The sequence below is a fragment of the Palaemon carinicauda genome, chromosome 37, assembly GCF_036898095.1.
Source record: "Palaemon carinicauda isolate YSFRI2023 chromosome 37, ASM3689809v2, whole genome shotgun sequence".
NCBI lineage: Eukaryota > Metazoa > Arthropoda > Malacostraca > Decapoda > Palaemonidae > Palaemon > Palaemon carinicauda.
This window is the reverse complement of record NC_090761.1, coordinates 63,687,364-63,700,060: the sequence shown is the minus strand read 5'-3', so window position 1 is coordinate 63,700,060 and position 12,697 is coordinate 63,687,364. Positions and strand designations below refer to the sequence as shown.

Here is a 12,697-nt window from a genome sequence, read left to right as displayed (position 1 = left end):
TCGCCATCGCGCGACCGCCCACCTGCGCATGAGGCTCGCCATCGCGCGACCGCCCACCTGCGCGCGACCGCCCACCTGCGCGCGACCGCCCACCTGCGCGCGACCGCCCACCTGCGCGCGACCGCCCACCTGCGCATGCTGCTCGCCATCGCGCGACCGCCCACCTGCGCATGCTGCTCGCCATCGCGCGACCGCCCACCTGCGCATGCTGCTCGCCATCGCGCGACCGCCCACCTGCGCATGCTGCTCGCCATCGCGCGACCGCCCACCTGCGCATGCTGCTCGCCATCGCGCGACCGCCCACCTGCGCATGCTGCTCGCCATCGCGCGACCGCCCACCTGCGCATGCTGCTCGCCATCGCGTCGACATGCCACAACGTGCCATTGCCAACCTGCACGTTAGCACCGCTGATCGCCTGTTGATCCATATCGCCAGCGGTCTTCCTCGCCCACGCGGCAGCGCGTTTCCTCGCCATCGCGCTAACGCTTGCGTTCGCCGCCTCGGACTCGCGCTCATTCACCTGCCTACCCTCGCGACCGTTTGCCTGTGCGCCTGCGCGCCCACACGCCCACGTGCCTGCACGTCTACGCTCATGGGCGTCCGCGCCCATGCTCTCCAATGTTCGCCCGCGCGCGAACCGACGGTGTTCCATCGCGCGGACGGACGGTGTTCCATCGCGCGGACGGACGGTGTTCCATCGCGCGGACGGACGGTGTTCCATCGCGCGGACGGACGGTGTTCCATCGCGCGGACGGACGGTGTTCCATCGCGCGGACGGACGGTGTTCCATCGCGCGGACGGACGGTGTTCCATCGCGCGGACGGACGGTGTTCCATCGCGCGGACGGACGGTGTTCCATCGCTCGAACCTAAAGTGTTTCTTCGCACAAACGTCGGCTTAATTCTTGCAGTATCCATTGCTCGTCTGTGGGTTATCGCTCGCCGACCACCAGCTCTCGCCCTTCCTACCACGCTCGCCCTCCTTCTGCGCTCCTTCGCTCACCTTCGTTTGCGTTCCTGCGTGACAGCGCATGGGCGCTTCCACGTTCGCCCACGCGCAAATCTTTGAATTACCATCGCGCGAGCTCCAGGGCAAATGCGACCACGATTCCCATTGGGGTTTTCGCAGCATGGCCAGCCTGGCGAGTTCTTCTGGAGCGTATTTCCAGAACACGGCCTCACCCCGTAAACGCAGAGCATGGCACTTGCATAAGAAGAAACTTCAGGGAGGTCTGAGCAACACTCCTCTTTCCAGAACCTGGGTTAGCCCTTCCCCGTCATTCCCTGGAAGGATTTTTGCCGGGGGGGCTTTCCGTTCGAGATTTCTCCATCGGACAAGGGGTGACTGCTTACCCCTTCCTCTGAGGGCTTACCAGGTCCTTTCCCTCCTCGGTTATGGCCCGAGGTTTGGTTCAAGGAACTACAGGAAGATTATGGGTACTTTCCTCCTCTCGAGCTCAGGCACCTTGGCCTTTCGTCGTTAAGTATCTAACTTGCGGACAAGCTCGATGTTGTACCATCTAGACGTGCTGACTGAGGGCTTCCTTCGGGTGTCTCATCTGTGGAGGTCAACGACCTCAGACACCCTTCCATCCTTGAGAAGAGTTTGTTTATGCCCAAGGACAGAGACTTAGACAGCGGCTGTGCGGAGGAAATCGACTTCCGTTTTCACTCCTCCAAGGCGCTTTGTTCCAGACTCTGCAGGGCCCCAGCGCCCTTTTCTTTCAACCACGTCGGCCTAAGTTATCGGCTACGACAACTGGGACAAGGTGTCCAATTGCAGTTTCTTCCTGTCAGGAACAGATGGCACGGGAGGCTCCCCCTGGGGGGGCATAGTCCTAGAAGGAGCGGCAGAGTTCAAGAACTCTAGGATTGCAGGATTCTCGCTGGGAGGATGCTTTAGGTTACTCATCCGGATGACAGCTTCCCGATGCCCATTCCCGCACAATCTCTGTGATCAGCCAAGGATATCGCGCCTGCCGTCTCTGTCAGCGAATTCAGTGTCTCTGAACCTCTATGCCATAGCGTCGGCAAGAGTTGCCCGGTTGGGCAGAATGATCCATACCTTAGGCGAAGGTCCTCCATAGGATCATCGACGGCTTCACCCCCGGCCTCTTCAGTCGATCCTTTCTTGTTGGGAAGGATCTGAGGGGGGAGTTCGACCTCTCAGCCCTGATCAAGTTTGTCGAACAAACTTCGGCCAGCGTAGAACAGCAGAATCGATCAGACTGGTAACGAGGCGACAGGACTCCTTAAACCCTGGTTCGGAAAGATGGGTACTTTCAGTTTCCATTCCATCCATCTTCCAGGGAGCTCGTCGAATTCAGCCTAGACTGCAAGTATTCCTGCTTATGATGCAGTGTGGCTATCCCGCCGTGGCATAGCAGGTTTTTTCCCCAGAGAACTCTCCCTGCTTTCCTCATGACCGCTCAGGTGCAGGCTTCTGCCTCCTCTGCTTTTTGGAGGGCTGGTCAACTCCGGTAGGCTCGGGTTCGACCTTCTTCAGCGCCGGGACAAGCTTCCGGATGCTTACCATGAGTGTGGGTTCATGGTACTTTGCTTGGAGCCTTCTCTTCTGCCTCAACATCTGGAGTATCTGGCCATGATATTGAGTCAACAGCCTTACCACGTTGGAAACCCCGCTTCTCGTCCGTCCAGCGAGGTTAAGCAACGTCGGTTCTGGTCGGTACTTGGATGGGTGACCACCTGGGGACGCCAGATTCTGTTGCCACATCCTCCGAGCCTTCCTTTCAGTTGACTGCGGCAAGACTGAGGAGAGTCGCAGTACCTGTTCTCAGTCAAGCAGAGCTTTCAGCCCTACCTTGGAACGTTTCCTAGTTCTCCTTTCCTCATTGACCCTTCTATAGTCCGAACGGTCGCCTCAGGATAAGTTCCATGTGGGGCGGTCCAAGTTCCGGTGGTTTCAGGCAACGTTTAACCGGACTTCCTGGCCCCTATGGGACCAGCGGAACTATTAGACCTGCAATGGGTGATGACCTATGGAACCTCTTGATGGTAGTGGATATTCTCGTCCTTTCCCCACATTCTTGATGCTGTTCTCGGACTCGTCAAAGGAATGGGGGGGGGGGCATGTTCCGGTCCAGGCCTATGGTCAAGACCTGAAGGATACCTCTCCATCATTCAGGCAGGCTTAGGGGCCGTAGTCTGGCCCCTCTACAGATCCTACAGCTCCTGCCGAGTAGCCCCGTGAGCGTCGACTTCATGATTCTGGCGTGTTCTAACCAGCAGGGGACGCTTTTTCACACCTTCACATCTTGCAGTAGAGATACCGGGATGATTAAGATTATCTCAATACCACCATCGGCTCTCTCATTCCAGGCAGAGGAATGTTCTCTCCGACTATCCGAGCAGAGCCTCGTAGAAAGAGTGTACCTGGGGGTCTTTGACCTTGAGTAACCAGCAAGTCCTGGTCTGGGGGACCTGATCGCGACAGCTTGGAACCTCAAGCTTCCGCTGTTCTTCCCCCCAGTCTCAGACCTGAGACTCTGGCAAGATGCATTCCGGTGATGGTGGGACAACTTCGACGCCTGCGTCTTCCCTCCTTTTTGTCTGTGGACAATGGGTCTCAACAAGACCAGGTTGTCTTTCAACCTTTCAATGGGAGAGCTCCACTGGGACTATGCGCAGAACGGTTTCTGGACCCTCTGCTTCCCCTGACGGAACTCCCGGGAGAGCTTCTCCCACGGCGCAGACTACTCAAACAACCACGCTGCGACATCTCTCCCGAACCGGGGCGTCGTTTCGGCTTCATGCCTGGAGACACTACGCCTCCTCCTCAAGAAGAGACAACCCGCTACAGTCGCGGTACGGAGGTCGCGTCATCTGCGATAGTCATCCGCAGGGGTCTTCCAGGCAAAGTGAAGAGTCTTCGGTGGTTGGTGCCGTGGGAGATATACCTCTTCCCTTGAGGCCTCTTCTCCAGCAATAACGGTCTTATTGCCTTTCGGCGGGAGGAAACTCCTTTCCGCTCTCGGCAATGAAGCCTGTCGCTCAGCCTTTCCCTGACCTTCAGGCTTAAAGGAATAACTTTTTCCTGCCCGCTGGATCTTTCCTCGCTCATGCGAAGCTACGATCGTCCCTGCCCTAGTCGGAGGAAGACCTCCAACTTGGAGCATGGCTCGGACTTTTAGTCCTTTAAGAGATCTTCTCAAGACCCTTTACGAAAGTCCTCGGATTGTATTCCGCCTTGGGTCTCCTGCTCACTCTGGCCACGGCCAGTGTGTAAGCAATTTTCTTGGTCTCGTACGACTCCGCCCTTTCTAAGGAAGAGGGGAAGGCAACATTCAGGTTCGCTCCTGAGTTGTTGGCTAGACTCAGAATCTTGGGGTCCCGGCCCTTCGGTCCAATTCCTTCAAGATTTCGAGTCTCCATTCTGTATCTGATGTCCCAAGACCTTCTCTTTCTTGCCAGTAAAGGAATCGAGAGGTTAGCTTTGGGAACAGCTGCAGTTTGTCCTCAGTTGCAGCCGATTTGGGAGCACAAGGAGGACACGGGGGAGAGTCACCAGTATACCTCTTCAGCCCGGACTCAAGGACATTCATCTCGACCTGTCTCCAGACCCTCCCCCGTCACGTCGCCCTACAGCACGATGTTGGATACATCGCAACGTCCCTCGCCTTCGAGTAATACTACTCTGTGACGCAGGTGCTACAAGCTGGAGTCTGGAAGCGTCTAATGACCTTCGCATCCCGCTTCCTGCAGGGCGTGACCCACAGGAGTCTCGATACGTTTTCTATCGCTCTGTGGTGGCTACACAACAGCTGGTCTAACCTCAGGCTCCTTTTTGGACAGGTAGCAGAAGGTCGAGGCCATTGATATCAGGTTTTAGTCTGCATGAACGAAAGAATTATGTCTGGCCCTTATTTCTTTCTTCATCATCCCCTCTACAGGGAAGCAGCATCCTGGTCTCTGCATAGCTGACCTCGAACCTCTGCAGGTAAACCATGCTTCCTTGTGTTCCGAGTATTGAGTCAATACTGTCGCGTCCCCCATACCCTGACGAGGTGGTATTGGGAACGTCCTAACCCAGAGTTCCTTCTGGAACTCCAGGTCAACTGCCTAGGACGGGTCACACTTCTTCCTTCACACACAAGCTTAGTAGGCCACACGGTTCCTTGCGGAGCAAGGAACTTGTGAGGTGCAGGGACTCCTTTTCTCGAGTGCGACTCACTCGGATTCTGAGTCCCCGGGTAAAGCCAAAGCCAGTATGGCTGGGGACTTTCCACCCTACCTAATGGGTAAGTCACCCAATGTAAATAGCATGGTTTGTATTTCGGTTATGGAACAAATGACAAATTCGAAGATAATTTGTATTTTTCCTAACCATACAAACCTTAGCTATTTACACATATTTACCCGCCAGCCCTGTCCCCCAAGACAAGTCCTACCTCTAAGTGAAAGTGAGCATTCATCTGTGTGTGAGGGGGGGAGGGGTAGCTAGCTACCACTCCCCTACCCCCCGCTAACTAGCGCGGGGGTAATACACCCTCGTTAAATTCTAATGGCTCGCCATTTCAGCTGCGCTAAAAGGTAAACCCAATCTAAATAGCTAAGGTTTGTATGGTTAGGAAAAATACAAATTATCTTCGAATGTCATATTTTTATAGTTTTATCCAGGTATCGTGGCTGATAAAACTCACTTTTAAGAACATTATTTTTAATTTTCACCGCACAACTTTACCATTTCTTCTGACAGAAAACGTCAGTGATAGAAACGTGTCCTATAATCAATTACATGCCAGAAACACTTCTAAATTGCCTTATAATGACATTCTATAATACTTTATGATAATGCACCTGCTTACTATTTGTTAACCTCCAGAAACAGTAGATATAATTGGGAAAAAATAGATCCAAAATCGATCCGTTACTTCAATCCGAACAAACTACATACTATGTCCAAACATCTGATATGGGGATGGTATTCCTGTGGGACTGTGAAAGTAATTTAGCTATAGTAAGATTTCTTTGTTCCGACACCGACGCTGTTTATTAGGGATTATCTTTCGGAGAAGTTGGAAGACTAGCCATCATCAAAACTTTGGCAAGGTGGCAAACTCCCCAACCTGCTAGTTAGCAGGGAGGGGAGGGTAGGGAGGTTGCCATCTACCCCCTCACAAACCAATGTTGTATCCGAGGCAATTTTTCATTTGGCTTTGAGGAGAACGGACTTGTCCAATCTCTGCTCCCTCAAAAGACTTTAGACCCTTTTTTTCAGACTTATTCTCTTTCAGGTGTGTTTGTTCCTTCTTCTGCATCCTCATGCAGACTTTTCCAGGCCTTGCAGGACCTTGATGTCCTCTGTCGAGACGCACCCCCATTCGTTGTGTCCGACCTGGAGAGGACGCCGTTGTGAGCAAGGTAACACCTATGAGGAGTGTAGGGAGTGGTCTGCCTCCCAGTGGGAGGTATTTGGGCATTGGCACAAGAAAAAGCCCAGGAGGGATTCTTTGCCTTCAGGGTCTTCAAGGGCGAATAAACCTCAGGCATCTTCCTTGACCCCCGGTTTCTTTCCGAAGCTCCTGCTCGCTCGAACTCCCGAGGGGCAGTCGAATAGGAGCGTAGACCAGCAAACTCCAGAGCAACTGGGGATCTGGGGACATAGCTGCTTCCCCTAAAGAAGCAACTTTGCCCCCGCCCTCAGGAGAGTCCTCGCTTTCTGATCTTTTGCAGGCTTGGCCATCACTCAGTGTTGCAGGCCTTTTAAGGACGTCTTGGCAGTATCCTTCTCCGGGGTCCTCCGAAGTGAAAGGCCTTTCTCCAGCGGGTGTGGTGATTGATGCTATTGCTGTCTGCAAGGTCCATTTTTCACCTTTACCTGCTCCTGCTAGTCCTACACTCGGACGAGACCAGTACTCCTGCTCGCCACTCCAACGCCGACCTTTTGCTGACAGAGACTTCACACCAACTTAGGATCTCTTCGTCCTCCAGGGACCATAGTCCTTTGCGCTTGTCTAGACGTTCACCCTCACCCTCCGTCAGGCAGTGCTCCAGGTCCAGAGACCGACAATCTTCTGGCCATTCTCCTGCTTGTGATCGGTGCTTCCCTCCAACAATTCTTTGCTGGTCACTCTGTGATACTGATGAGCGAGAACACTACAGTAATGGCTTATGGAAACAAACAAGGCGGTACCTCTTTGCAGCCCCTATGCCATCTAGCAGTGGAGATGTTAAGATGTTCCTATCAGCTCACTTCATTCCAGGAAAGAGGAATGTGCTCGCGGAGAATTTGAGCAGAGCAACTCGGATAGTGGGCTCCAAATGGTCTTTGAATCATCTGACAGCCAACAAAGTCCTGGCTTTGTGGGGTTCCTTGACTATGGATCTGTTCACAACGTCCCAGAACTTCAGGCTTCCGCTCTACTGTTCCCCAGTTCTGGATCATCAGGCTCTCTGGCAAGATGCATTCCAACAATGGTGAGGCAACATCGATGTGTACACATTTCCCTGTTCAGTCTGATGCGAAGGATGCTCAACAAGACCATAGCATGCAACAACCTCTTCATGACGCTCATAGCTCCGCTATGGCAGCATGCAGAGTAGTTCCCGGACTTTCTGTAGTCCTAGACGGAGCTCCCAAGAGAACTTCCTCCACGACACGATCTACTCAGACAATCATACGCCAACATCTACCACAAGGCAGTAGCTTCTCTTCGTCTTCACGGCTGGAGACTATCCAGCACCTCCTCTCGTAGAGAGGCTTTTCACAACAGGATGCGAGAAGGATGTCTGGATACCTACGAAGATTCTCATCCTTAGTCTACCAGACTAAGTGGATTGTCTTCTGTGGTTGATGTCGTGAAAGGGATATCCCTCCCCTCAAAGCCACTATTCCAGTAATATTGATGTTTTTCTGGGAGGAAAAGCTTCTCTCGGTCTCGGCAGTGAAAGGCTACCGCTCAATCTTAAGCCTTGCGTTCATTGGAGTTCTCTTTCCTCATACGAAATTATGAGCTTATCTCCCCCCACTTGAAAGTTAGACCTCCTCCTTGGAACGTGGTTCGCGTCCTTTAGTCCCTAAAGCGTGCTCCCTACGAACCAATACGCCAGGCAACAGATCACCACCTCACTTTTAAGATGGTGTTCCTACTCGCATTGGCTTCAACCAAAAAAAAAAAAAAAAAAAAGTTAAAACCTAAAACATCGCCCATTCAAGGGGATAGGGGGAGGTACCACTTAGCTTCATCCCTTAGTTTATTGCCAAGACTCAAAATCCGGGTGTAGCGGATCTTAGATTTGTGCCCTTTCAGATTGAGTCTTCGTTCTGTAACCGATGATCCAGATCAACTGTTACTTTGCCCAGTGAGGAGTTGAGGTATTACCTTAAATGCCCTGCACCAGCTCACCCCCAAGTGTCAGCATTTTTCGTCAGCATGGGGAAGGCCAAAAGGAGGGTCACAAGGAACACCATCACAACTTGGATTCGCAGGATAAATCTCGACCCTCCTGCTCGTCGACCTAGAGCTCATGACATCAGGGGCATAAGTACGTCCCTGGCATTTAAACGTAACTGCTCTGTGACGCTGGTACTACAGGCGAGCGTGTGGAAGCGTCAGACGACCTTCACCGTCCACTACCTGCGAGACTTGACCAACAGGAGCATGGAGACTTTCTTCATTGGTCCTGTGGTAGCTACATAACAAATAGTTTAGAATGCCTTAGGCTCTTTGATGGACAAGTAGCAGATGGGCATAGGTTACCTGGGATTAGTCTGGGATGAATGTGTAAGAAAGACTGGCTTTCTTTCTTTCTTTCATTTTTGCCTCTCTTGCGAAACAGCACCATGGGTCCTCTGCACGTTGGCCTCACCTATCTACAGGTAATAACCATTTCCCTTGTGTAACCTAGTATAGAATTAATACTTGTCTACGTTCCCCGATACTCCTCACAAGGTGGGTATTGGTAAACATCTATGTTTGATGTTAACAGTCCTGTTTAGCTCAGAATAATCTTACCTAGACAGTCACATTGCTTGTTTTTCACACGCACACAGGTTGCTCAGGCCACTATCCATGCATTGTACAGAGTTTTAGCGAGGTGTCAGGGTTTATCACAGTTAAAGAGCAAGCCCGTACGTGAAAGCCCCAATGGATAAGCCAGTGGTCAGACTTCCACCCTCCTAATGAACGAGTCATCCCTAATAAATAGCATAAGGTTTGTAGTAAGTTTTGGAACAAATGACAATTGTTCCGTAACCGAAATACAAACCACGCTATTTACATTGGGTTTATCTTTTAGCGCAGCTGAAATGACAAGCCAATAGTTTTAACGAGGGTTAATTACCCCCGCGCTAGTTAGCGGGGGCAGGGTAGCTTGCTCCCCCCCCCCCCCCCCCCACACTCCGGTGACTTGCTTCTCTTCACTTTTGGCTCGGCGGTGAACAGACGTGTCTGTTCATCGTCTTCGTTGACAGCCTTTAATCTTTTTTCTGCTTTTTCTTTTCTACAGCTTGTGTGTTGGTTTGAAGTTGACTTTCGTTATTATTATCTTACAATGCGTACGTGCCCTGGTGTTGCAGGCCGCCCTTGTGGGACCTTTATGTCGGCCTTAGATACGGACCCTCACACCCTTTGCCCTCAGTGTCGGGGCCGACGGTGTGACCAGGAAAACATGTGTTGTGATTGTAGGGAGTGGTCTGCCTCCCAGTGGGAGAGGTTTGGCCGCCGGCGTAAGAAGAAGTCCAAGAGAGACCGTTCTCCTTCGGGGGTTGCCTTGAAGGAGGAAGGTTCTCGGGATTCTTCTTTCGCCGCCCAAACCTCCTCCGAAGCTCCCCCTCGACCGGCTCTTAAGGAGAGTTGGCCGAGTGGTAGCGCAGGCACTAGTTCTGTTTCCCGACCTTGGGTGGGGGAGAGGGCATCGCCTCCCATAGCGGGGCGGTTCACCCTCCTCCTCCGGGGGAGGCCATTGATAACTCCTTGTCTAATGATGATCTCTTACAGATTTGGGCTTCCCTGGGGCTTAAGGGCTTGCCCTCCAGGGTCGCCTTGATTGACCTTGTCTCGTTGGGGGCCGCCGTTAAGCAGTCGCCGGCGGTAGCAGAGGTAGACCCTCTGTGTATCGTTGACGTCGTGGTGGCAGAGGCCTCCGACGTGACTGGGCAATCCTCTGCAGGTGCAGTTGATGATGGTGCGGACGCCTCTCCTCCCCCTTCCGTACATCCTTCGAAGGGGGAAGCGAGTCCTACGAGCTCTTCTGCTGCTCAGCTTCCTTCTAAGGGTAGTGCTTTGACTGAGACTCCCCTTCGGAGGACTGATGGTCCTGATGATCTTCCCCGTGGCCGCCTCCGCCGTAAGGCTCACCGTCCGCTGCGTCGCAAGGGCCTCCCTTCCCCTTATAAGGGGGTTAAGAGGCACCTTTTTGGATCTTCTTCCTCCGAAGGGGACTCTCCTCGTCGTACTCAGCCTACAGCTCCTGCTCCCTTGGACCTCTCTGCAGACCGTTCTCCAACTCCTGCTAGACCTTCACCTTCTGGGGAACTCGTCACCCGACGGGCAACGGTCTCTTCGGGGCAAAGGGATTCTTCCCTTCCACGTGCAGTGCTAGCGCACAGGCGCTCTCCTGCTCGTCAGCGCTCTCCTGCTCGTCGGCGCTCTCCTGCTCGTCAGCGCTCACCTGTTCGCCAGCGCTCTCCTGATATTCGCCCTCCTCGTCAGCGCTCTTCTGAGGACATCCTACATCCTGTGGTTCCTGAGGAACGCTTAGCACGCCAGCATTCTTCTGCTCGCCCTCCTGCAGTGTTAGCGCACAGGCGCTCTCCTGCTCGTCAGCGCTCTTTTGAGGATCATCGCCCTATGGTCTCTGACCATCCTGCAATTCCTGTTGGACTCCCTGCGCGCCATCAGTCTCCTGAGCTCTCCCATCCTGTGTCTACACAACAGCGTTTGCGTTCTCCAGCGCGTTTCAAAAGCACATGTTCGCTCACGCGCCTACGATCTTCCTGTTCCTGTTCGTGAACGCGCCGCGCCACCTGTTCCTTCACAGGATCTCACGCGTCGCCCTCCTGCTCGCCAGTGTTCACCTGCTCGCCAGCGTTCACAGGCGATTCTAGTATCGCCTATTCATCAGCGTTCTCCTACGCGTCAACGATCACCTGTTTATCGGCGATCTTCGGACCGCCCGCGTGATTTACAACCTGCGCGTACGCGTTGCCCTACGCTTCGTCGACCAGAGATTCTGAAGGGACATGGTTCGCCATCTACTAGCTCGCCATCGCGCGATCATTCACCTGCGCGTGCTGCGCGTGCTGCGCGCTATCGCTCGCCAACGCGTCACCATGCGACAACACGCCATCGCTTTCCTGCGCGTCAGCGCTCGCCAGCTCACCACCGATCGCCTGCTGATTTACACCGCCAGCGATCTTCCTCGCCAACGCAGCAACGCATTTCCTCGCCATCGCGCCAACGCTTTCGTTCGCCGACTCGGACACGCGCTTGTTCACCTGTACACCCACGCGACCGCTCGCCTGCGCGCCCGCGTGACCATTCGCCTGCGCGACCGCTCGATCATCCACCTGCGCGCCCGCGCGACCGTTCGCCCTCGCACGACCATCGTTCGCGGCGAATTTCGCAGCCAGTGGTAGCAGCAGGAACGCATGTTCCTAGACAGCGCTCGGGATCGCCTCCACCCAAACGCAGGATTGTAGTGCAGGACAAGGATGATACTGAGAAGAGGTTAGTGCATCATTCTTCCCCACCTTCTTTTCAGGCAGGTACTGTGGTGTCCACTCCAAAGGATCGCCCGATCCCTTTCCCTTCAGCGAGGATTTCGGACTCTGTGTCCTTGGAGCAACAGACTTGGTTTGGTCCACTGATGCGGGCGTTAGTGAGGATTATGAAGCCAGCACTCGCCGATCAGGGTAACAAACCAACGGCTGTCTCTCCTACACTGAAGAGAAAGAGAGGAGTGGACTTCGTGGTGACTTCCCCCAGGGCGAAGTTGGTTCCCAAGAGGTCTGTCGCGAAGCCCCCTTCTCCTGCTCGAGTGCTTTCTCCTTCTCCCGTGGACGAGGCCTTTCCGTCCTCGGGTGAGTCCAGTGAAGCGGTAGTCTTCCCCTCGGCACCAAGGGGGGAGACTTCGCTTCATGGAGGATAATCGTCTCGTGAGGAAGGGGCTCCTCGAACCTCTTTGTTGGGATCCTGTATCCCTCCCAGGAGGGAATCCAAGGACTCCAAGACCGTCCCGAAATCATCTTTGAGGATTCGCCAGGAACCCGCGGCTCCCCGGGGGAACGTCTACGTTTCACCCCAGGAAGAGATCCCTGGGACAGGAGACTTAGCTGCCAGCCCGCAAGGAGGAGATCAGCAGGAATCCGAACATGCTTTCTGGCAGGTCCTAAGCCTGATAAGGCAACTTAACGGGCTTATGGAGCCCGTCATCGCCCCCCGTGAAGGCAAAGACACTATCTTAAATGAAGTGTTTGACGTTCGGAAGGCCCCTAAGTCCAGTGCGGCTCTGCCCTGGTCTGAAGAGTGCCAGAGCTAGGGCCAACGCTCAGCTCGCGATTCTTGCCTCCTCCAGTCGTTCCTCTGCCGGGAACAAGCTCATCCCTCCTCCTCGTCTTCAGCAGAGGAGGTATTTCGAGATTCTGGATGAGTCCAGCCTCGCTCTTCCTCTCCATCACTCTGTGGAGGAGCTGGCGAAGGGAGTTCCCCTTGAGAAGCTCTCTGCCCAGCAGGTG

The 12,697-nt window shown here is 53.9% G+C and overlaps 1 pseudogene; it reads left to right on the top strand.

Annotated features, from left to right (window-relative positions):
• Positions 1–2,612: 2,612 nt before the first annotated feature.
• LOC137629872 (5S ribosomal RNA) lies at positions 2,613–2,731 on the top strand (annotated as a pseudogene).
• Positions 2,732–12,697: the final 9,966 nt, after the last annotated feature.